This window comes from Podarcis gaigeae, assembly GCF_964106915.1.
Source record: "Podarcis gaigeae genome assembly, chromosome: 8".
In the NCBI taxonomy this organism is placed as follows: Eukaryota; Metazoa; Chordata; class Lepidosauria; order Squamata; family Lacertidae; genus Podarcis; species Podarcis gaigeae.
Window position 1 is genome coordinate 41,502,662 of NC_139684.1, and position 26,422 is coordinate 41,529,083.

The window sequence follows — 26,422 nt, forward strand, 5'->3', positions numbered from 1 at the left end:
TGCTTCGGAAGAAGGTCAGCACAAGGAAACCACCAAATCAAAGTAAAGAGACATGAGCAGCGGCTGATTGAAATATGCATTATTAAGGAGGCAGGGGAGACAGAAGATATATGAAAAGTGCACTCCTAGGCTATAAATTAACAGCTGTCTGTTATTAGATCCCAAAACTGAAAGAAAACCCCCTTAAATTCATAGTGTGGAAGTTGGAATGTGAGACTGGGACAGAGACCCAGATTCAATCTCTGCTTAGGCACAAAGCCCACTGGGGTTGAAATGGAGGGGATAAAATGAGTTGGGGAAGAGCTGGGCACCCTATCCTGAGCTCCTTGGAGGAAAGAGGAGGAAGGTGATATCTATCATTAGGTAGACTGATCATTGCAAGCTTTTGAGTTACACAGAAGTCTTTGTCGGGCAGAATGCTAAGGTGGCTAAATTTCAGGCATGTAAATGGAGGAAATCAGTCTATTCAGACAAGATTTGCTAGTTTTGCCACTGTTCAAACTAATCAATGCAAAACGGCTGTGGTGATACCTTATATATTTCTTTCTGTTGCAATATGAATACATACCGGTACATTTGTGAGTCACATAAGACTCTTCACCAGGTAAAACAGAAAAGAATCCCAGGTTCTCCACCCTTCCTGAACTTTCTTTGACCTCCATTAGTAATGCAAGACCTGACCAGCAATTGACAGAGAAACGCTAACGTACAATCAGAATCTAACTCGCTCCTTGAAAAAATACCCGCTAAGAGAAATGGCACAATGTTTTTTAGCACTGAATCACAAAAGGACATGACCTTCAGGGAATTACAGATCTATGGCAATAAAAGTGGGTTTTGTATCACCTATTCAAAAAAAGAAACAAAAAGAAAAAGGATTTTTCAAAAAGACAGGATGCCGTTGGTATATATTGCACTTATTACTTGGCTTCATCAAAGGTTGCTGGACCACTGCAGACATCCCCTGCTGGCCACAGGTAGGCACTGCAGGTTGGCTCAGATGACATACATACATCAGGCTCTTGCCCTTGCAGTCAGGTGGATGCAGCAAAGAGCAACCCAAATGACCAGTGCACCTTCACTAAAAGGAAAGACAAAAGAACATTCAGGGCTTTGGAGCTTCCCCTCCAAAAAGTGTGATGGAGTGAGTCGGAAATAGTACAGAGACATAAAAGTATTCATCAGGGAGGGTGGGGGAGAGGGAGAGGGAGAGGTCTGCCCCTACTATGAGGGCAAAGGGAGGTAGCTGCTTCATGCATAGGGAAGGGGAGACATTTGATTCAGTTCACATTTAAAGGAGGACCTTCATAATTCAAATTTTCTGACACAATGCGCCAACTGAAACACAGCCCTTTTTCAAAATTTCACACTTCTCTGAAGTTTGCAATGCAATTCTACAGCAAAGTAATGCGTACAAAAATTGATAAGAAAATAACATACAAAAGTGGCTTACTTTTGGTGACATTGCTTTACAAAATGTGTTTGTTAGGCAAAATTGCATATAAAAATGTGCATACAGTGTTAGGAGAATTTTGGCTTCTCTCAGTTTCTCATTTTTCCAATCTTAAGTTTAGTTCTCCAAATCCCCATAGCAGTTTGTGTTTTTGTGGTTTGTTTGTTTTTTTTTTTAAAAAAACACCATTGTGAAACTTCATTAAATCTTAGCGTGCATTTTTCCTAATATATACAGTTTTGTCAAGCAGTTCTCTCTAATATAATGCACTTCTGCAATTTAATTCCGGAAATATATACAGTTTAATGCACATATTACTTGGCTGCAGAACTGCATTGCCAAATCTGGAGAAGCGCAAAATTCCACGAATGACTGTATTTTGGTTCATGTATTGTTGCGGAAAGTGCACATGTGGTTGGTTTCACCTTTAAAAGTGAATTGAATCAAATCTCTCCCTCACCCCTATCCTAGACCAATCAAAATTACAAAGTTTCCCTGCCCCAAAGCTACACATTCTGCCCACATGCCTTGCACGCTGGCACCAGGAGTTTGGTTTTCAAGCGATGGCAAACCTGGTCATTCTAGCAGCTGCCTTCTTCCTCCCCAAGACGCCTGCCTTGCTGTTTTGATCATCAAGCTACTGTCTTCTCCTCCAGCTCCGCAGCCCCCCATCAGCACACTGTCTTAATCAGAGGCTACAGCAGAGCAGATGTTTAATCCATTCCATCTGGGCATCCTGCCTCAGCCTGTGGGCTTGCAAAGGGGGACCTTTGGAGAGTGAGAGAGAAAGTGTGAGAGGATGACGACGACAGATACAGGCCAGGGCGTCACCCCATCAGTATGGCGGGTGGAGAGAAGCAGTTGTTTGTGCACGTCAAAACGGCACGGCGAGTTTTCCTGTGCCCAGCTCTTCCTTGATTCCTCCTACACTCACATGGCCCCAATGGCAGAACTGCTTTTTTCATCAGCACATTCTGAGGTTAACACCTGAAATTCAGCCAGCTGCATGGCCCTCTGTCCTGTGGGTGGAACTCAGAAGTACTGATGTTTGATTCCTGCATTGTGGGAGGGTTGGACTAGATGACCATTGGTGTCCCTCTTGACCCTATAATTATATGATTAGAGCTTACCACCTAAAATGCTGCTCTTTTTTCTGCGGCCTACTTCACTGTAGAAAGCCCTCTGGGTAAAGGAGTCCTCTGTTTGAAGAGGTCTGTGATCCAAGTCTGGTTTAGAAATCCCTAAGAAGGCAGACCACCAGAGGCATTGAAGTTACACACCAACAGTTAGCGACACCTGGACAGCAGACTGAGCTGGCAGAGACCCCAGGTCCCAGAATCATCTCAAGTACAGTGAGATGTCCTGTATTCCTATTTAAACTATAGTCGTTATTTCTAAATTTGACTCTGTACATCTGTGCGCTCTCTCTCTCTCTCTCTCTCTCTCTCTCTCTCTCTCTCTCTGGTCCCCCCCCCCACTTTTTATGCAAATCTGTGCCCTCTTTTCTTTTGGGGGGGTGATGCCTTTCCACTTTCCTAGCAATGCATAAGTGGTCACCCTAGCTGATTGATGTTGAGCTTGTGCATGTGAAAACAGATGTGCAGACACTGTGACAGTTCACAAATGAACAATGGGGCATACTTCTGTAACACCTACCAATTCTATTACCCAGGAGCAGGATCCAAGCCCTGTACCCCAATATTACATAACAACAGAGGCTATGTTCTAACGTCTGCCTGCTGTATTCATTTATTCTGCAGTTACCCTGCCCTCCTCTGATTTAAACACCAAGGGGACTTTCATTTTTTTGCTTAAAGATGCCACAACATAAAAAGGCTACTGCCTCCAGTATCTTAGCACTGTTCAAAATATGCCTCAGTGGCAGCTGTGTCTCTAATATTAGGGAGCATATTACATGGTCTTACATGTGGACTAGGAGAAAGATTACACTGCTAAGATCCCTGGGAGGAAATGAGGTCCTGAAGAATAGCAACTTGCACTAGCAGCAAGCAGCATGAAAATGGGGTCTCTGTTCTTGTTAAAAGGAGGCAGAGGGATCCACTAGATTTCCCTCTCAAACAGATTACAGACCTGAGTCAGATCAAGGGTGGATGTGTTTCTAGAGTGGGCACAGAGCTGGTTCTGAGCTAGTCCACAAATATACGGATGGTGGGTATAGTACACTCCTGAATACCCACTACACTAACCATGCAAGACTGGAGACTTCTGGCATGTCAAGGGAGACTTTTTCACTCCTAGGTCCTCCACTAATCCATGCTCAGTTCTGCACACACCAGACGCACAACTGGCTCAAGGTGTTGTAGCCTGGAATCTTAAGGTAATGATATACACAACTGCACCAAGGTCCTTTTTGTGTGGTGTTTACAGATGCACAGTTTTACACATGCACAGTTGTGCACACTGATCGATTCTGTGCTGCTTTACCAAAGTGCAGGATAGTGTGTACATATTCATAAAATACACACAAAATATAATTCTTATATGATCGTATGCTCAGTCCCATTGAGACTCTCTTTCTCTCTCTTTGCAGTTTTTATTAATGTATGAGTAATACAGCAGAGAACAAATATGTCCACGAACGGAGAGCTGTGCACTCTAAAATTCATGAAAAGAAATCCTCCTAGTTACTTCATGAGTACTGGGAACACAACGCAGAGCAAACCTTTGAGACAATGGAAATTGAACAAAGGGAATAATCTCATCTGTTTTGTACCGGATCAGACCCTTAGGACAACTGGCTCAGTAACTGCCTGCCCTGACTGGCAGCATCTCTCCCAGGATTTCAGCCCTGCCTGGAGATGCTGGAGATTGATCTGGGGACCATTTGCAAGCAAAGCAGATACTCAGCCACTGATCTATGGCCCTTCCTCCTAAGCTACAGCCCTCCCACTGCCATGCATTATGTGATCATCTCCTTTGCAGATCCTGCCTGGACTTTTCTAGGAATTTAGGAGATGCCGCCTCATACCCAAGTCAGACCAATGGTCCATGAAGCACAGAATTGCTTGCAATGGGGACCAGCGGCAGCAGCTCTCCAGGGTTCAGAGAGGGATGTTACCTGATTGACAGGACTGAACCTGGGATCTTCTCCATGTAAGGCACTGAACTATGGCCCTTCCCCATTGATGCACAAGCTCTACCATCAGATACAAGTCATCAAATGCTGAGAACCCTAGTGATGGGAATCCACATGCCCAGCCCAGCCCTTTAAGAGTCATCTGCACCCCCAGGAGATCCGGCTTGTTCTTGCTCTTGTTTGAAAAGCTTCTGGCTTCAAGGGGCATAGGTACTCATTCGTCCATGTTGTCAACATCTCAGATGGAAAAGCCATCCGCCGAGAGCCCAGGATGAGATTCTAATTACTATTCAACATACTAGCCTACATAAGTACAGCATAGCCTTCCAAGAAAAGCAGACGGCAGGCTGGGAGAGCTGTTCCCAGACTTAAATGCAGTCTCCCTCTTCCTCGGGAGCCAAGCTCCACTGAGGGCATATAGCAATTTGCCAGTGTTGGTTTTGAAGGCCCTTATTCAAAGCCAGAAGTATTCACTTCTGTTGGTAACCTGCCCCACCCTGGACATGAGAGAGAGTGTGTCCAACAGCACTCCTTTTTCCCTTAAGGAACTTAGCAGCAAGGCATACATAGGCGCTCCTCCTCACACTTTTCTCACAGACCTCAAGATGAGAGGTCACCTTGGATCTCCCTCTGAGAACAAAGGAGCAAGCATTGGTGCCTTTGCCTTCTCTAGATCAGTTAGGTGAGAACTAGGAACCTTTTTCTATCCAAGTTATGTACTTCCTATAATAGACTACTCTGTAGTTTTTCTACTCAACAAGCACCTCTCTGTGTGTGGCTGCAACAGGTAAAGTCAGAGCCAGATTCACAAGCTGCAGATCAAAGGGCTGCAATAGGTTAGTTGGCTTAGTTTCAATTGATGGCACCCCATCAGCCACCGCCACCATATGATTCCATGGCATGGAAATGACAAAGTCAGTACATTTGTAGAATTCTCTTTATATGTGGGATGGGGCAGCTAAACATTAACTTTCTAAGCTTTAGGTTACAGAAAAAGAAAGACTGTGACACAGCCCCCTTCCAGACTGATTGTATTAAAGCGCCATGTGAAAGAACACATCTTCCCTCACCCCCTCCTCATCTCCCTGCAACTCATTTAGCACTTGGCAATGGGTGGAAGCTATTTTTAAAAAGGTATGCAACTCTCTCCGAAAACCCAACTTTGAAGTACAGTTCAAGGCTTTGTTGCTGCTAAAAAGAAAAAAAGGAGGATTTTGTTTAGGGGGGAAGCACAAATATGAGTGATTTATTGGTCTGCAGTCAACTAGCTCAGGGTCAGCTGGCAAGGGTGGATCTGAGCAGGCTTCTTTCCCCATTAGAGGACTGCTGGCTTCCCTTTGCTGCTGAAAAGCTGAATCAAGTACTGTGCTACCTTATATCCCATGGCCCTTGGAGGGATTTCCTCAAGGCCCAAGCGAGAGACCCCCAGAACAACACAACCTAATCTGTCACCAAGGCAGAGGAGTAGTATAGCGACGGGGAGGGGAAGGCAGAGGTGTGCAACTCTGAAACTTTTTTTTGTAAAGTGTTATCTCCCAGTGTCACAGTAACTGACTGACACCTCTTCCAGTGCCCTGGCAAACGAATGAGGTGATGGTAAGGCTTTCACTTTTTACTAGGTACTGTTCATGACAGATTAGCACAGAGGAAGTCAGGGAAGAAGCAAAAAAACCAAGCAGGGGATGGCTACTTCTTTCCTTTCCTTTGATGGGGTTCCTACCCCATGCTAGCAGTTGAAATGGAAACACTTCTTTGCAAAATTGTTCACATTTCTAATTAAAAGCTACAGATTGGATTTCAACTGGCAGAGGATCTTTGCTTAAAACGTGGTGAGTTTTGTACCCTGACTCTATGCAATCAGAAGTTACAGCCAAAGCAGTTTACTATGCACGGGATTGCAGCCATGCTGATCCTAAAAAACTGGGGATTATATGTACTGATGCTCTTTAAGGATTGCATGGATGTGCGTAATAATGGAGCAACGCAGCTGGTAGAGTTTTTGGACGCTCCTTTGGAGTGTGTTGCTATGGAGCTGTCATGACAAGCTTCTGCACTTCAAAATCTACCACTACATCTTTGACAAAATATGCTTTTAAACCTGCACATGAGTCAGAAAGGTGCTCATTAAATAGGACAGGTTGACAGGCTGGCAATTAAATGCCTGTGGACCCCTGGGGGTGTGACAAAGGAAGATGCTATTGCTATTTGCAATGGAGAGGGGGCTTAATAAATCTGCCACTCAAAAACAGCTGGAAGAAAACACTCCTTTTCCAAAGGGACATTTTACCATTGCCCTAATTCCCTCCACTAAAAAAGAAAAAAACCTTTAATGACACAATGCTTTTTCAATCTGCAGAAAACCAACAGAGGTCATATCAGTAGGATATCTGGGAGTCAGGAAGAAGTCAGCATCTCAACCAAATCTTTCAGACTTCTGCAAGAAACAGCAGGAAAGATATAGAATAGATATGGATTGTGGCTAACACCATGTATACATTACTTTCTAAGTCAGTGGTGGGAATGCTTGATGCAGAATGAAAGGGAGAATATGTATACAGTCTTAGAGCCAAATTACATGTGGCCTTAATTGTGCAGAGTTTTGCCCTTGGAAGCTAGGTTATTCTCTCTCTCTCTCTCTCTCTCTCTCTCTCTCTCTCTCTCTCACACACACACACACACACAGCATATCAGGCCTCATTGTAGAGGTTGGGGAATTTACGGTAACTCTTTGCCCTCTGTTGAGGTCACTTCAGAATCCAGGTAGAGCCCCTCTCACTACATCACTACAGTTTGCATTGCAAAACAAGCTTTCCTCTCACAAAAGATGGAGCAGACTCTGTTCTCTGTTGCTGCTGAGATTGTGGGTTTTGCACTGAGCAACGGGTTGGTCAAGATGACCTCCAAAGCCTGCTTCAACTTTTATGGCTCGGCGATTCATTTGTAAAATGTTGGAAGGCCTGATAGAGCCTGCAGAGTTCAATAAGGGAAAAATCTTACCAAACATTCCCAGAAGACCTCCACTGTTGTAGGGCCCAAATGGTTTGGGTGGGTGGAGAGATGAGAATCAGACTGAGATGCTCATGAACACCAGCCCAGTTCTTCAGTCCAAGAGGAAGTTGGAAGAAGGAGGCTGTTTTGTTTCACTATCCCCCACCCCCAGCCGCACCGACACAAGAAAATTCCTTTGTTTCATTTACGATAACAAAGATGCAAAATCTGTATCAGATTTCCCAGGAAGTCACTATTAAGGGAGGGGGCGTAAAACCCTGGAGAGCATCATTAAAAACGCCAAACCCCATCTTGCAATATGACTCATCATCCTCAACCATTTAGAGCCAGAGTGATTTGCAGCTCTGAACGACAGGAAAGCGAGATAATGAAGAATTGTTTGGAACTCAGCTCATTTGAGGGAAGGTTTTTCCGCTGAAACCTCCACTGGGTCGTTGTGTGTTACGGCCCAGAGACCACACGGCCTCTATGCTGCGTCCCACACAGACCCATTAAAATGCTGTAATGGAATGGTTGGCAAAGGGACATAGGAAGCTGCCTTATATAGATCAAACCATTGGACCATCTAGCCTAATATTGTCTACACTGACTGGCAGCGGCTCTCCAGGGTTTCAAATGTGGGTCTCTCTCTGGAGATGCTGGGGACTGAATCTGGAACCTTCTGCATGTAAAGCAAATGCTCTACCACTGACATACAACTGGAAGTACCCCAGAGCTGTGTTTTAAATGGCGGGTGAGGGACAGGTGGTGGAAGGTCTTTGTGAAATCTACAAACTCCAACCCCTGACTTTTCAAGGTGTTAGAAAAATTGTGAGCCCTTCTTGCACTCTCAAAACAGTAGGTAATGGGGGATCAGTCAGGCACTGACTGAACTTGGGTGGATCTGGAATTCTGAGTTGGCAACCTGAAAAAAGAAATCAATGCAGACAGGTGCAAGAACACAGGAAGACATGATGTGGCTCTGGGCAGTGGGAGTGCAGGCACACACTGAAGCCTGCAATACAGGTAGCAGCCACATCATGTTCCCCAAAGCCTTCTAAACCACTAGCAGAAAGAGGGCATTGCAAAAAGCTAGGAGGGCAACACCTGGCCCTGTAAAATTTGAGAAATGCTCAGTGGGCATGACTGCATATTGAACACATTCAAATTCTGCACTCAGAATTCTGTACCAAAAAGTTGAACTCTGCAATCTGCATACATGTATGCAAAATATACAATTGGACTAACTTTTCTTAATTTGGAGTTTTATCTTTAAACCAGGGCTGACTCACCCATTAGGCAAGGTGAGGCAACCACCCTAAGCATCACCCTTGTTCCTGATGTAGATTTTCCCTGACTCCATCCTTCCCTGGTGGGGAGAGGAACACCATTTTGGGTCTGCCTCAGGTGCCAAAATGTGTTGGGCTAGCCCTGCTTTAAACCATCACAGTCAAGGGCTTCCTGAGAAGTCAGTTTGTGAAGTGAACTTCGTGCAGCCCTGAATTGCTAGATCTCTTGCAAGGCAGCTTTTCAACAGCACAGATGAGCTCCTTGCAAAGAGCAATATGCTAATATTTCATTTTGCAAACCAGCTTCCAGGAACTTTCCTTCAAGAGCTTTCCTTCAAGAGGAATCTGCATTGACTGCATGGTAGATTTCAAATGAAACTAGAACTGATCCAAGTGTACCCTGTTCACAAACTCCAAAGAAGGTCTACCTAATGCCTGCTTCATACCTACATTGGATCATTCCTGTGCTTACAATGGTGGGTTATGCCTAGTCACCTCCCTACACACTTTTGAAAAATGACAAGCAAAAAAGGTAATATTGGAAGCAGCTATTAAGGCGGCTGGTATCGCACAATCAGGCTTCTGCTGTCTGGCAATAAGTGACCTTCATGGGAGATTACAGAGAACAGTTTTGCACTGCAATATCATTCTACAAATATTCAGCACAATACAAGAAGAGCCTTAGTACTGCAGAGGGGAAAAGGGAGTTAAAGACCACAGCTCAGTGTGACAGAGCACCTGTTTTGCATGCAAGAGGTCCCAGGTTCAATCCCTGCCTAGTGTCTCAAGTTACCGTGCAAGGCTCTTGAGTAGCAACCCTGCCAGTCAAAGGAGAAATATCTAGTCTAGATAAGAAAACAAGGAGAGCCCTGCAGCTAGATCAGGACAAGGCCTATCTAGTCAAACATCCTGTTCTCACAGTGGCCAACCAGATGCCCCAGAGCACAACAGCGCTCTCCCCACTTGTGAATCCCAGCAACTAGTAATCAAAGGCGTCCAGTCTCCAACAATGGAACATACCCATCATGGCTGGTAGTCATTGCTAGTCTTACCCTCCATGAATAATCCCCTTTTAAAGCCTTCCTAGTTGGGGGCCAACAGTACAATTTGTGGGAGGGAATTCCCTAGTTTAACTATGTGCTATGTGAAGAGGTATACAGACAAATATATGGCCTCTCCCTGTGTTCCTGGCTGGTGGGATTTGGGTTGCCTGAATCAGAAGCTGCTAGTCAGCAACCCAAGACAAATGAAGCCCATATATTGAGTTCATGGCAGGACAAAGGAGGTGGTTGGTTGCTGAACGAGTGGTCTGTTTTCTACAGTCTGCAGATTTTTATTGGGTGTCTCTTAGGTCTTGTTTGAGAAAAGAAATGCACAAGGAAGGCATTTTTGCTTTCCCCCACCCTGCTTGCTTTCACTTCTCATTCATGTTACTTATAAGTCTCCAAATCAATGGAATGGTAGAGATGTGTCCTGCCTGGACCTCTCCTGCAACTGAAAAGCAGGCAGCTGCCCCTTCAGCACCACCAAGGAAGCAGCCACCATGCTCACTGCACTAGGCTGAAGGGCAAAAAGAAGACAACAATTAGAATAACAATTGGTGAGAATCACAAGTGAGGAGAGAGTTATTGCACTCAGTTCCTGCTTGGGGGCTTCACTTTAGGGCAGTGGTTCCCAATTAGCTAATTACTGAGGACCCCCAGTTTTTTCAAAAGCTAAGCCACAGACCCCCTACTTTTGATTTTTTTTTTAACTCTTATGGTAGATACCTCTGCAAAGCTTTTTTTTTGAACAAAATGTGGGGTAGCCCCTAATAAGCAAAGGATTTTAGGTATAATAAAAAACAGACTAGGGTTGAGTGCTATCTGGTTTTCAGCATTGTGATATATCAGCAGCTAAACATCACAATATCCCAATATATCACAATATCTGAAATTGGAGATCAGGCATGGGGATGAGGGAAGGAGAAGCCGTGGAGATCGAGCAGGTGAGGTCCGTGCAGATTAGGCATGGGGATGAGGGAATGAGCAGTCAGAAATCCATGATGATAGTAGTCTTTGAGAAACTTATTATCCAAGTTGGCGGCCATTACTGCCTCCGGCAGAAAGCAAAGTTCACAGTTTAACTATGCTCTGCATGAAGGAAGTACTTTCTCTTGTCTGTCCAACATTCAGCTTCATTGAATGTCTGGGAAATGTTGGATGGTGTTCTAAACTCTGCCCCTGCCATTGCACTTGTGCTGTTTCTGGCCCTGTTGCTGCAACTGCGGTGAAGGCGCAGCCTTAGCATGGAGGGCAAGGGTGCAATGGTGGCAACGGTAGTGGTGTGGGCAAAGCCACAGTGGGGCTGGCAGTCGGTGCCGGATTTATGTATAGGCTAAGTAGGCTGAAGCCTATGGCCTCTAAATCTAGGGGGCCTTGCCAGCCAGCCCGCTCCCCAGTGGGCAGTCTCCCCTCTCCCAAAGTTGCAAACCCAATACTTCATGTGATGGCAGGACAACTTGGGCCTCTAAATCTAGGGGGCCTTGCCAGCCTGCCTGCTCCCCAGTGGTGCAGTCTCCCCTCTCCCAAAATTGTAAACCCAAGACTTCATGCAAGGGCAGGGCAACTCAGGCCCAGCAACTATGAGACTCAGGGCTAGCCAGTGAGGCCCAATTTGAAGCAGTGGGTCGCAACTTGATCTATATATTTTTTTTTGTAGGGCCCCAGTTCACAGCCAAAGTCTGCAAAATCTTATATAAAATCCATCTAGATTGTCCTGGTGCAGGGACCCCTTAGGAGCAGCACACGGGGCCCAATTTGGCCCAATTGCTCCAATTGCCTTAAGGTCAGCCCTGAGGAGACTTGCAGGGGTTGGACTGACAAGTCCTGCACCTTCTAGGTCCCTGGTGTCACTATTCAGAGTACAGACTCAAGGACTTGTTATGGGGGGAGGGAAGGGGGGCACTTGTTGGAAATCAGTTTTGTCACCTCTTCCCCCCCACCCCCAACCCTGAGACAATGAGCCCAGCCACCTTTTATTCACAGTCACATAAGAACTACACTACAGCATGGCCATATACCTGTATGTTCAACTGCTGAAATATACACCCAATATGTAGCAATGGAGATTTATGAATGAACACTGTGTTTTATGAATGGACTCTGTATTTCGTGAATTACCCAAGAGCCACCAATAGGGAGCTCTAGAATCTGACCAATTGGGTGCTACGAAAACAATTGGGTGCCACGAAATAGCGACCCCTATTGCTGAAAGCAGGTAACCAGCAGGGAATGCTTCAGCTCAGGCTTTGCACTGTTGACTGAACACCACCTGCTGTGCAGATAATGGAGAAAGCTCCTTCTGGCATCCTGGCTGATGTAAACCCTGGTGCAACAGAAGCCCAGAATAGCAGCAAATAAAATCCGCTCATACGTCAGCGACTGATAAGATTTGTCAACCAGTTCTTCCAAGGTCTTCCTAAATTATAAAGCTCCAAAATACAGGCCAAAAGAGAGCAGGTCTGGGAAGAGTGAGGCATACAGTGGGCACCACCAGTGAAAAGGCCCTGCTCTGTGTGGCTCCTGCTCCTGCCCTGTTATTTGATAGGGGGCCCACTTTCCCTCCTTCTTGACATGGAATGCTCTCTACTGGAGTCTCCAGGTCCAGTACAAAGACCATAAGAAGGGAGAGCAGGGACCCTGAAGTTCCCAACAGCTGTTAAGCAAGCAAGCAAGCAAGCAAGCACACAGGTCACCTTTGTCACAGTCAGGACGCCTATGTCCTGGCCAGGCCTGTACCCAATCTAGTTTTTGTACAATCTTCTTTGTCCCCAGTAACCAAAATTATATTATCAACATATCCAAGCAGAAAAGTTGTTTTCCTTCATTTGCAAGGAATTGTACAAAACAAAGTGGCACTAATAAAGAAAAGTTCCAGGGTGGCAACAGAAAGCAAACTAAAAATGCTTTTGCAGTTCATCAAAACTATCCAGCAATATCAAATTATAGAAAACTGGTGCTATTAATAGTAATCCTTCTAGTAGGTTAATTGCAAGTGTGTTGCAGGTAGAAATACTGTTTGTAATGAAGTGAGAGCAGTAGTTTACTTGCTCAAATTAACAAATAGGAAAGTTTTGAGAATTTAAATTCTAGATTAAAATTGATTACTTAATTGAGAAGAGGATTGTAACAGACCAAAGCACTTGTCAGGAGAGCTATGAGATTCAGGTGAAGGTCAGATGCCTTGTCAATCCCAGCAGCCTGCAGCCTGCCCAGTTTAAGGTTTACAAAGTTTAGTTATTGCAAAAGTTTTTCAGTGTTAATTTTATGCATTTTTAAAAAATCACAAAGCTATTTAGCAATAATATCTTATGTTCTTTAAAGGAGAAATTGTGAATTGCAGAATTTTAAATACCCGTCATCATCCTCATAGAGGCCAACCAGGTGCTCCAATGGGAAGCCTACAAGCTGCACCTGAGCGCCACAGCAACTCTCTCCTCCTGCAGTTTCCAGCAACTGGTATTCAGAAGCATGCTGCCTCCAACAGTGGAGGCAGGTCACAGCCACCAGGGTCAGTAGCCATTGGTTGCCTTATCCTCCTTTAAGTTGTCTAAAAGCCATTGAAAGCCATCTATGCGCTGTACTTCCGTTCAGAGAAGGGGCACTTCATTGGGATGTAGGTCGTTGGTATAGCACTGGTCCATCTATCTCAGTATTGTCAGGGTTTTAGGCTTGCAAGCGTTCCAGACAAGAATCTTTCCCAGTTCTACCTGGAGCTGCCAGGGATTGAACTTGAGACCTTCTGCATGCAAGGCAGGTGTCTACCATTGAGCCATACCCTTCTCCATCTCAGTAGTGGTCTGGGGGGTGGAACAAAGCTGTCCTCCCAACACCAGCTTGCTGCTACTTCCTTGGAGGTGGTTGCATGGCAGGATTGCTGCTGGGTAATCCGGTGCAACCATGTGGCCTTAGTTTCTCTGCTGCCCCACCCCATCCAGGTAAGTAGCAGCAATGACAGTGTCAGGAGGGTGGCTCTGAATGTGCTGCTACTACTACTGGGCCATCAAGCTGACTGTCAGCTTGCATCTCCTTGCTTCAACATTGCCCATTCTTGGTAGAGAGATGCTTTAATAAACATGCAAGGGCACAGTCCACTGTAAATTCTCTGTCTGCGTCTGTGAAATAATAAACTTTGCCTAGCAACAAAGGGAAGCAGCATTATACAGAATCAGACTACTGGTCCATCTAGCCCAGTACTGTCTACAGGGTCTGGCAGCAGTTCTCCAGGGGTTCAGGCTTGTCCTCAGCATCATCATTTTTAATTTGTACACTGTCTTTCTATCTTACAATACTCAAGGCAGTTTACAAGCTGAAGAAACAAAAAAATGTACATCTTATAACAATCTAATGCAATACAAAAATGTGATAATAAAACATAACTTTAAAATAGGCAACCTACATCAAAAAAGTAACATTCAACAATCATTAGAATAGTATAAAATAATAATATCAACATCTAAAAGTTAAACAGAAATCCACTCAACAGTTACAATAAATAATATCTAAACTATAATCAATAAAACAATGGCAAGCCACATAAAATAATACAATACACATTAAGAAGCAGAGACTAGAGGGTAGAGCAAGGCAGGTGGAAAGAGGCCTTGCTTGATGGAGACTCTCTCCTCCTACACAGAGATGCCAGGAATTGAATCTGGGACCTTTTTGCATGCAAAGCAGGTGCTCTACCACTAAGCAACAGTCCTGACCCTAACAAAAAGTTTAAACATATCAGCCCTATAATGAAAGCAGGTGAAATATCAGATGTATATTGTGTCCATCCACCTCAGCATTTTATACACTGATTGGTAGCAGCACTCCAGGACTTCAGCCCTACCTAGAGATGCCAAGGCTTGAACCTGAGACATTCTGCATGTAAAGCACTCTACCATTGAGCCATGGCCCTTCCCTCCCCCCCTTTCCCTTTTAAAAGCAAAAAAGCAACCAGTTCTAGCAAGTTTCGTATTTCTCCATTATTGCATTATTGGTAGGGTTTTGCCCTGAAAGGCAGCATATAAATTCTGAAATAAACAAATGAATAAAAATGTCTGATCCTTTGCTAGATCAGGCCTAACCATGGCGAAATTCAGTTCCAAGTGTTCCCTGCCAAATCCTCAAGCATGTTGCCAATTCTTCCTTTAAAAAGGTGGCGCATAGAGGCAGCCGAGCCTCGAAAGAGTTAAGCAGAAAGCCAAAGACTCAGATTTCTCCCACTAACACTCAGAAGTCCCCCCATCTAAGCAGAGCTGGCACACGGAGAAAGTTTCACAAATCCAGAGGCTGAAAGGGCTGCCTTCCGTTTGTCAGGGGGAGGAAGGCAAATCCTAGTTAAGTGAGGAAACAGAACCCTTCCCTCTGCCTCATCCGCTGCCTCCGCCGAGCTGCCTGCTCAGTTTCCAGCAGCAGACATTATGAAAATAAAATGAAAATTAATTTTGGTCAACCCTCAAGTAATTTATGACACATTCCAGCTGGTGGGAACTTGGCTCTTGCCAGCAACGCACAAACCCTGGGTGAATGCCGCCGCCACGAAACACAACACTGCAAAAGCACACCTGATCTATGAGGGGCAAAGAGTCCACCCTTCTCTTTTTTAAAGAAGAAACAGGCCCAAATGGGCCTTTTGCAGTGAGCAGTTTCTGCCACTTCTCTTTTGGCCAGGAAAGGGAGAGGGGTTGGTAATCACAGAATCATGAAATTATAGAGCTGGAAGGGTCCTTAAAGTCATCAAGCCCAACCCTGCTCCTCAGCACAAGATTTGCAATGACAGCCTCACTGACACATGGCAGGCCAACATTTTTATCCTGTCCTTTATAGAGATCTCCAGTCTGCAGACATAGCCCCTTGCCCCTTTTTTCCTCACAACAATCCTGTCAGGTGGGTTCAGCTTAACAGCTGGCCCAACGTCAGCCAGGCAGGTTTGTGGCTCAGTGAGGGTTTGTGCCCAGGTCTCCCCACCCCCGGCTTGACAATTCTAACTGTTAGGTCACACTGTCAAGCAAGGAAATAAAAACAGAGGGTCTTCTTATTGGTATGTTTAAGGCACAGATTGCTTGACCTGTGTTTAAACTGCTTTCTGGGGCCTCTGAATCGCAGTGTTCCCATCCACTGCTCGGCCCACATAAAAGGACAGATGCCAAGTGACTAGTCAGGAGGATCCCTCTGCCCCAGGATGATGCCTCCCCCATTCCCCGCCAGCCTGGTGGGAGGGAAGGATGATGAGTACTACAACAGTGGTTGAGCAAGACTTTCTTTCTTTCTTTCTTTCTTTCTTTCTTTCTTTCTTTCTTTCTTTCTTTCTGCTCTGTAGCTCACAGTTCAAAAGATATCTGTAAAACCACACTTCTCAGCACTCTGCGCGCAACAAATGGAAAGTCACTTAAAGGGGGATCCCGCATTGAAGTGGCAGGGCCCTGTTTCCCTGGTCAAGGAGAAGTGCAGCAGCACAGCAAGTTCACTGTTGCACAGTGTTGCAATGAGCAAAGGCAAAACAGGTTCATGGCGGCCCAGTGCCAAACCCCCCTGTCTGCCTCTCTTCACTATCTTATCTCTCTGAGTGCTCCTCTAGATCCAGAGATGTCTGCAGGAGGAGACGGCTCGCAGGATTATGAGCATCCACGCAGGGTCTGGAGGGAAGGTGTCTCCTTGGAAGCACTGCTTCACATTTCACACTTATAGCATTCACATACCAGCTTTTTCTCACTCTCTCCAAAGGACTCATTGTGGTGTGCATGTTTCCCCCCCCCCTCCTCATTTTATCCTCACAACCATCTTATGAGGTAGGTTAGGCTGAGAGGCCATGTCTGGCCCAAGGTCACCCTAGTGAGCTTCATGGCTGAGTGGGGGATCTGAACTCTGGTCTCCCAGGTTCTAGTCTGACACTCTTGACCACTGCACCATCCTGGCTCTACAATACACACCTGGGTGCATACAGATGGTTGTCAAACATCCTCAGAACTTGGCCCAGGAAGGTGCTTTCCAAACCACAGCCCTTGACAATGTCAAGCCAGCATTGGACCAATGCAGAAGTTCAACCCTGGATCATGTAAAGTAAGGAAGATAGTATCCCTGAGCACATGCAGATCATATTTCCCACTTCCACCCCCCTGCAATCAAACTCCAGATATGTGTCCAACTTGAGAGAGGACAGTCCTTGATCTGAAGGCCACTCCCGTCCAACTTTGGTTTATAGGATAAAGACTCCTATGAAGGGAGAGTGCTGGGGGCAGGGAGGCAAAACTAGAAGTTGCCCATCAACAGGGAGCACCTGGAGAGTGGACTGAGCCAGCACACACAACTCAGCTTCTCATGGTGTTTCCCACCATTTTAAGATGTACAGCATTTCTTACTAAATTAGGGTAAGCATTTCTAAATCTACAGCCATACATTTAAGTTCATATACACCTTTTGGTTTTGGCTTTTGCAAGTCTGTGCCATATTTTCTCTTCATTTTGAGGATGCATTTCCATTGGGGGTGGTGATGTGTAAGTGGCCACCCTAACCTGGGATGCAATCACGGACTCAAACATTTGTCGAAGGGAGTCAGTCAGTTCAAGGCCAGTGGGGGCCTTGGTGGCATCTCCTGATTTAGGAATGAAGCACTATGAGGATCTAAAAGCCAGACCATGTACTGGAAGAGGATGGTGGGATAGATGTTCCTTCAGCATTCCACTCACTGGTGTCCTTACACAGGCTGCTTCTACATGGGCTACCCAGTGGCCCACAAGACTCCCATCAAGTTTCAGAGACCACATTGCAGGCTGTGGCAATCAAAAGGTGGTTCTGGTGTTTGCAAGGCATTGAGAGAGGTGCTCTTGGAAAGCTCTCCTTCCACATCAACCCATTCTCTGTTTTGCTTTTTTGCTTTTTACTTTATTTTATTTGAGGTACAGAGGTTGGTACAGACGTGGCCAGGTCATTCACAAGATCGAGTTTGATCTGGGTGAGCCCAGCACAGTGGTTGAAATGCTGGACTAGGACTGGGGAGAGCCAAGATCTCCCCACTTCCGCTATGAAGCTCACCGGGCAACCTTGGGCTAGTGACCTGATGTTTTAGCCTCACCTACCTTGCAGGGTTGTTGTGCAGGTAAAGGGAGGAAAGTGGCACAATCTGTCTCCTTTTGCTCCATGGAGGGAAGGTGAGATAGAAACATAATAAAGTGCAAAGGCACAGCTTTACAGTGCAATGCTAGATGTGCCTGCTACTCAGAACAGAAGTGAATCCCACTGAGTTCAAGGGAGCTTACCTCCGGCTGAGTGGGTACAAAAGGTGAATGGGAGAGACTAGTCATACACAAAACAATTTGTTCATTTGCCCTGATTGTTTGAATGAAAGAACAAGTTAGAGTGCAATCCTATACACTCTTCCCCAGAAGAAGCTCTGCTGAACTCCATGGGGCTCACTTCTGAGCAGCCATATATAAGCTTGGACTGTCTATCTACCATTTGTACTGGTAGGTTTGTACACATTTGCAATGACAAGGGTATATTTTATTTGGCTTCTTCTAGAACTGCGAAAAACACAATATGATGGAAACTCATCTCATTGTCACAGTGCTTAGTTCCTAAAAACCACCATGAATAAACAGGTGCTGGCATTCAAACAAGCTAACAGCTTGCTAATCAAAATAATCTCCCTCCAACCCTAGGTTCATGGCAGCCAGCAGTCCCTGTCCACTCTCTGTACATGCTCAGAGGAATTCTCTTATTTGGCACTGTAAAGAAACATGCAGGAATCGAGCATCCTGGATCCTCTATGCTGCCCCCAAACCAACTTCCAGCACTTTAAATGTATTTATGCGCTAAGATATTACACTGCACCTTAAGGTGTCACATAGTCAAAAAGTCACAAATGCCCAACCACAAAAAGAACAAAAGGGCACACAGAATTGCATAAAATATGTATATGCTTATAGGTATGTCTAGATGCAAATTTATAAAGAATGACTATGATTGAAATAGAAATACAATACATCTCACCAGGGTGGGCTGGGCTGGGAAGGCTGTGAGAAGGAACTAGCTGAGTGCCTGTCTGCCACCCAGGTACCCACTGAAGATGGGGAATGTCAAGACACCCTCCTGCTCTCCCTTCTTGGGGTTCCTTATCTTCAAAGTGGACTTGGACTGGACACAGCCCTTCCTATAGAAGATGCTTTGAGACAGAGGACTTTCCCCTGGCAGCTCTGCAAAGTAGGACCCTATCCCACCTGTGTGATCTAAGGTTACTGATGCATCTTCCCAGGCAAATTATGTGGTTCCTTAAACACAACCAGAAGCCACCAAGAAAAAGGGTTAAAAAGAGAGACACCCATAGAGAAAAAGAAGAGGAGGAACAGCTCAGATCAAATGCAGCTTCTCTGCTCAGCAGATGATCAGATCTATCTTCACTTTTTTATTTTTTACAGATGAATCCAAGAGATGGGAAGGGGGAGGGAGAAGAGGAAAGATGAGGTATTAACTCCTCACCTCCCAGCAACCTCATATCCTCAGAGCCACAGGGTGGGGGGAGGAGGGAGGGGTCTCTAAGCATCTCTGAGAACCCCCTTCCTGGTAGACTTCAGCAGCACAAGTCAAGCTCCTCTTGGTGCCATACTCAAGAGCCTGAGCTCCTCCAAGAACTCACACGCTTCTATGGCAAGGGGGCAGATGGAAGGGTTGGTCTACTTTCTTGCAGAGGTCTGAGAGAGATGACACAAATAGCTGGAATATTTCAGGGGTGCGTGAGAGACGCATCCCCTGGCTCTGCTCTTTTAACTCCTGCAAAGTCTCCTTCCCTTTTTTTTGCTGGGAGACTGAATGAAAAAGTTCACCAGACTGCACAGAGCAACTCATTTTCCCCCCTTCCTGCCAAAATACTGATGCAACTTTTTTTTATTGCAGAATGCAGAAAGAGAGAGACAGAGAGAAGGAGGATAATAACAACTGCACCACAATTTGTAAAAAAAAATAATACAATAAATAAATAACCCTGAGAGCAAAAGCTGGAAGATCTGAGGACAGAACCCCAAACCTCACATATGGGGGGAGGGAATGAGCTGCAATTTCAGCCCCTACTGTACTCCTCTCTCACACATACATACAACCCCACAGAGCATTTCCACTGCACCAGAGACAAAGGGAAGGAGGCTTACCTCATTATAGAGTTGCAGAGTGCTGCAAGGCTGAGCCTTTGGAGGGACTGGCCCGGGAGGGGGAGGCTGGTAGCAGCTCTGGAAAGGCAAAGGCAGGCAGACGGGCAAATCCAGTGAGCGCCTTGCGCTGTGCAGTTGCTTAGTAATCTGCGGAGGAAAAGAGAAATGTTTCATGACTGACCACAGGCACGGAGGGAGCCTCTCCTCGCAGGCAGCGCACGCCTCCTCTCCGCTGCACCAGCCAGTAGCAAACAGAAGTCAAGGCTCCAGGAGGAGAAGGAGGCAGCAGCACCAGGCACAGCCCAGAGAGAAAGAAGGCAGGCAGAGAGAGACAGAGAGTCCAGAAGTGGCAGGGCCAAGGTGTGTGGGAACATCTCACCCTTTGGGAAGGAATGGAAGCGAGGGATGGAAGGCCTCTGTCCAGTCTGGCTCTCACTGTTCCTCATTCTCTCTCCCGTCCCCCAGTTAGTTATCCACACTTCAGCAGCAATTCACGAAGACCTTGCTTGCTTTGATTTTTGAAACCCTCTTGACAATTCATCAGCACGCAAGTGCAAATTTCTGAGAATTGCAGCTGGACTCAAATAGCCCAGCATCCTGTTCTCACCAGGTGCCATAATAGGAAGCCCTGAAGCAGGATCCAAGCACAACAGCAGCATTCTGCCTACCTGTGATTCCCAGCAACTGGGAACAATTCCCAATAAACACACAGCTCTCTGAATATGCATGTTTTTGTATGCTGTTTGGACTAAAATACACATTTTGGCAAGCACCCCCCATATAATGCATTTTTGCATGTTATTCTCACCCAAATAGGCATCTGTGTGCACATTTCCTCCTAATGCATGCATCTTTGGACACATACATTAGTTGGAGAACTCCAATGAGACATCAGGAGAAGGGGAAATTTCAAAGGATAGCCATTTCAGTTCAGGTCTTGGTTTGAGAAGTGCAAATCAGTACTAATCTAAAATACAGTGAACAATACATGTGCAGTTATGCCAAGCAGCTAGTCCTCAAAACGAACACCGCACAAACAACTCTATTTTGTGTGCACAATGAACATTGGTGGCCAACAAAGAATACGTCTGGTTAAAAAGCATTCAGTGTTTTGAATAATCAAGTTGCCTTTGTAAAGGATGCAATTTCACCTGTACTATAACTGTCTAGCATGGAGGATTAATCAGGATTGCACCCCTCCCCCCAGGGTTTGGGCACTGTTCCTCTCTTGGCTCAGTAAAGTAGTGTCCCAGTATTTGTTTTGTTTGTTTTTTAATCCAGGATTGAGCCCAGGAATATGAAATGCAATGATAAAGGAAAGTGTCTCTGGGCATATGCAGAATTCATTTCCCATCACTGATGAGTAAACACAGACAATTTCCCATAGACCCAGGATAAGGATGCTCATTTTCCAGGTCACAAGGCAGGTTTCACCTTTAGTGCTTCACATTTTAAAAGGAGCAATCACCTCTTCTCAATTTACACCAAAATAAAGAAGGTAGGAGGGACAGACACAGGCTGGCCTCCTTTGAACAAACCACACAGTGTGTTTGCCTGGCTGAAACAAAACCCTGCTCTGGGTTTTCCACTGTGAAAAGGAGGAAGAATATTAGCAGACTGAAGGTACCCACTTCCTAGTGGAAGGAGAGATGCTGATCGTTTGAAACCCCCACATGGGGCAATACAAATCTCCATAGGATGCGATCAAATTCCTTCTCAGATGCTAGTTATTTATGTAGCCCCATAAATACAGACAGTTATTTGCCATCTAATCTTGACAATCAAGTGGAATTTCAATAAAAGTCTTAGACAGGATAAAGAGCCCAGCCAACCAGCTCTTCCAAGGGGAAAGGCTTCCCCTCTGTGTCTATACGTTTATTACCAGAGATAACTGCAATATGATTCGGGGGAGGGTGACGAGGGCTTGGGTTTTGTCGTTTGTAATATCAGGGCTGGGATGACTTTTAGCTTTGTTTGTAATAAAACATGTGTGGTTTCTAATAGCTCACATTTATCTTCTAGTTTAGGCGGCCTCAGAAGCAACCAAACATTGCTGAGTTGTAGTGTCATCCCAACAGGCAACCAAGAAACACACACATTGTGCAAACCCGTCTGTTAAAGGACCCTCACTTCTGACCACTCACTGATCTCTTCCCAAGCCAGCTATACATTAACCCTGCACGTCTTGGCTCAAAGGCTTTTTCTCACTGGAAGCAGTCAGAGGAGGTAAACCAACTGTACTGCTTCAGACTGCTCTTTTATATCAAGAAATCTCTCTAAGCAGAAGGAGAGGTCAGTACACCAGCTGCAGACATTCCTGGATGACAGGGGCAGCTTGGCCTCAGGAACCCATGCTCAGATAACCTCATGGCTACACTACTGCAATGCACTTTATGTGGGGCTACCCTTGAAGAAGGTTTGGAAGCTGCAGCTGGTGCAGAAAGTTGTGGCCCAGCTATGAAGTGGGGCAGAATGCTGGAATTGCATTTCACTTATTATGAAAGCCCTGCACTGGCAGCCTGTGTGCTACTAGGCCAAGTTCAAGAAGTACCTAATATACATTTCCGTCTCACCCTGGACCATTTTCTTCAGTACACAGAATTCTGTGCGTATGTATGTGTATGTATACACACACACACACACACACACACACACACACACACACACACTTCACACATAAACACACACTGCACATTGTTAAGACTGGCCAGTGGAACACTTTAATTGTTTAACAAAAAATATTTACATTTTACAGGCATGCTGGGGAGGGGAGAGAGAAGAAAAGCAAGGGGTCTAATCTTAAAACCTCTGTGGAATTTTTCCCAAATTAGGAGGTGCATTTTGACAACCAGTTCTTCTCCCGGTTGTCTGCCAAAGACATTTTTGGCCGCTGCTTCCACCATACACTGAAATGCAAATCTTGTACATTACTTTTATTTATTACATTTATACCTTGCCTTTCCTCCAAGGAACCAAAGACCTTTTTATTACAATTGCATACATGACTCCCTGCTTCTCTATTTTATCTTCACAAGAGCCCTGTGATGTAGGTTAGGCTGAGATGGTAGCAGCCCAAGGTCAGGCAATGAGCTTCACTGTGCGGGGGGGGGGGGGGTTTGAACTTGGGTCTTGTCCATCCTAATCCAACATGCTAGGCACTGCTTTCCACTCCAGTCACTAAACCACCCTGACTCTAAAGGTCTCATGCAGTGTGCATGATGTGCACAGATGGACATGAGCATGACTTTTAAGGTAGACCATTCACTTGGCAATGCACACACTCCTGCCCTCAGCCCAGAGGTAAGAAGATCTACATTGAAGTGGCCTGGAGTCAAGCAGTGTTCACTTAGGGCTTCTCCAGATGGCCGGTTTGTTGATTTGCTTGCATAAAATAGGTGGAGGCTAGGCTGTCTCCAGTCTTTATTGAGCTTTCATTCACCCCCTCCCCGCCATTTCTTTTAAAGTTGTATTTACTGAAAATCAAAATAGTGTATACAATGTATCCCAATAAATTCAGCCTGAATGAATCTCACACTTTATATAGCTTGCCTAGATAGGAAGAAAAATAAATGAAAGAGAAATAAAATAATTAATGAAAGATAAAACTGACAAATAAGACTGCTAACATGTTATGTAGGTTTGAGACTGAATTTCAAATCATCACGAAGTAAACATCAATCCATGCCAATTTCCCATTTTGTTCATGGTATTTGCCGTAAATAATAATGGGCTATAAAACCCATAAGGTAATCGTAAATGCTTCAAGATGCTTATATTTGTATGCTATTAGTTAAAGAACTAGTCTTAAGTTTTCTGGTTCAGAAAACTTGTAAAATTATTTGCTTTTAAAACCCATATATAATGGAGTTTGACTTCATTGCATCTTAACTTTATCCCTCATTTCTTCTCCTTGCTAACAACCTTCCTGGTGCATTCATTGAGCTTTCGTACTGGAATTTTTGTTGTTTGCAGGGCAGTTATATGGTAGCAAGCAGTCGTCCTAATTTGCTTGACTAGCATTATACATATTTCGAGCCATCATTTGTCCCAGATTTGCATTGTGTTTTCTTGTCACATTTTTAACCACAAATGATCCACTTTAATCCATTTTAATCCCAGTTTAATCCATTTTAATTGTACAACCCTTAAGTTGTGGAATGCACTTAATTCCCTCCTGCAAAAGCCTGGAGGCCACAGTAATGGGCCCTCTCAATCTGGAAGGTATGAGGTGTGCAAACTGAGAATTCTGCCTTGGACCTTTTGGGGCTACTACAATGAAGGTACTGTTTGGGCAGGAGCACTTGGCTGGTGTTGGGTCCCCTGCAAATGCCCAGCTTTGCCACCCTTGGGAGCGAACCCTGAGCAGATCAAAAGAAAACCGCTGGAGCAAGATGTATGAGACCAGCGCATAGCACTGCTACCATGCCTTTTGGAGAAGATGCCAAAGCTCACAGCAGATAGATGATTTCCTCAATGGACACCCCAGTGCTGATGAGCAATGCAAGGTCTGTGGCAAAGCATGGGCTTCATTTATTCTAAAAAGAAAATGTTTCTGAGTTTTCCCTATCAACTAGTCCCTGACCCTCCTAACTGGAGTGCTTTTCCCCACTTGTGATTCCTAGCAACTGGTATTTAGAGGCTTCCTGCCTCCAACCATGGAGGGAACATCAGAAGAACATCACAGCTGGATCAGACCAAAGGCCTCTCTCTAGTCCAGCATTCTGTTCCCATCGTGGCCAACCAGATTTCTCTTGTGGGGAAGAGACAAGCAGGGACTGAGGGCAGTGGCTCCTTCCATTCAGGTGTCCCAACAACTGATACCCAGAGGCACACTTCAAAGGCAGTGACTCAAATAGGACATGGAAACCCACAGGTAACCAATGTTGTCATTTCTGCAGGTGTAATGGGGCTTAGCTGACCTATGCTAGTCCCTGGTTGGGTAGCAGCATCCTGCACCAGGTGAAATGTTTAAACCTCCGTCCCTTGTGGGCAGTCCCACACAGAATGCATTATAGCAGTCTGATTTAGAAGTTCACAAGGCCTTCACGGTAGCCTTGCCAGACTGAGAGGTGGGAGCAACCAGGCAAACTCATCCCCCAGAAATTGCCAAGAAGGGTACCTACACACTTTGCTTCATAACTTTCTTTCTAGTAGGGCTTTTTATACTTTAAAAACGAAGAAAAAGAAAGCTCAACACCTGTGCCATCTGCTAGTTCTGGATCTGGTTCATCAGTAGCCCCTGTATCTGCCTCTCAGAGGACCTGGCTACTCCAAGTTACAGTAGACTATACTGAGTTAAAAAGGGGAGCAGTCTGCCTTCCTACAACACAGCTTCATAACAAAAATGGGACTATCATATCAAGTTCTCAGCCAGGAGGACTTGCAAAGTTTGACCCAAGACCTAGTGTTTCTTCCTCTCCTCCCTTTCATCCCATACAACCACATTCCATTTTAAATCCACATTTAAATAAAAAATAATATGCACAAAGCAAAGCTGGAGCTGGATTAAATAAAAATAAAAATGTCTTGCTTTCTTTCCACCACCTGATAAGCAGCAGCCAGATTCCCTCCAATGGAGAGCCCTTTTGCACAGCCCTTGAGAGCAAATACAGCAATAGCATCTCTTCCCAGCTTCTCATAGACATTCAATCTGGGAATCCTGTTAATGAAAGGAAAACAGTGCGAGGCTGAGGAGCAGAGGCCTGGGGTGTGGTAATTTAAGAAGGCTGGGCTGGCGGCATGAATGGAAGCTTTCACTGTGGTCCAGAGAAAGCCGGTGGCACACAAGCTTGTGGAATTCAAAGACTCCTGTACATCCAAACCGGGCAGCAGAATCCATTAACACTCCAGGAATAAGGAGACAGAACTTTCCTTTAATTAGCAGCCTCAGCCTCTCGTGGGGGGGGGGGGGCAGGCCACGCTCCTCTCAGCACCCGCAAGCAGACAGTGCTGTCATGGGAGATGAAAGGGTGCAGCACAGATATCTGTTGACAAGTTGACAAAAATGTTGACAAATTGGAAAGGAGTTGTATGGGGGGAGGGACTACGAAAATGATTATTGAAGGCTGAGTCTAGGGGGGAAATGCCAAAGGAAAAGGAGGAATCACTTTGCCCTGGAAGAAGGTTAAGGAGGAGGTGGATGCAGGACAGTTTTCAGATCTTTGGGAAGGAGCCCAGGAAGACCATCTGCATGCATTGCCCACCTCTCTTCCACCAAAAATCCAACACTGGAAAGGTTGCATATGAATCATGCTTAGGGGTCAATTTGCCCCCTCCCCCTTTGCTCCCTGTGAGGGAGTCCCTTGCCATTTACCCCTGCTTCTTTTGTCAACAGCTGACCTGCACATACAACTGTATTGGGCCCTTAGAAAGGAACTTGGAAAACTACCGTACCTTGGGAAACAAGCCAGACCACTTGTCAATTG

At 45.3% G+C, this 26,422-nt stretch overlaps 1 protein-coding gene across 8 annotated transcripts in view; it reads right to left on the reverse strand.

Annotated features, from left to right (window-relative positions):
• ZNF469 (zinc finger protein 469) overlaps nucleotides 1–26,422 on the reverse strand; it is a 265,796-nt gene that overhangs the window by 50,761 nt on the left and 188,613 nt on the right. For all 8 annotated transcript variants that reach the window (XM_083754490.1, XM_083754494.1, XM_083754488.1 and 5 more), the window contains one exon: nucleotides 19,998–20,144. The gene's annotated coding sequence lies outside the window, so the exon portion shown is untranslated. The remainder of the gene's footprint in view (nucleotides 1–19,997; nucleotides 20,145–26,422) is intronic.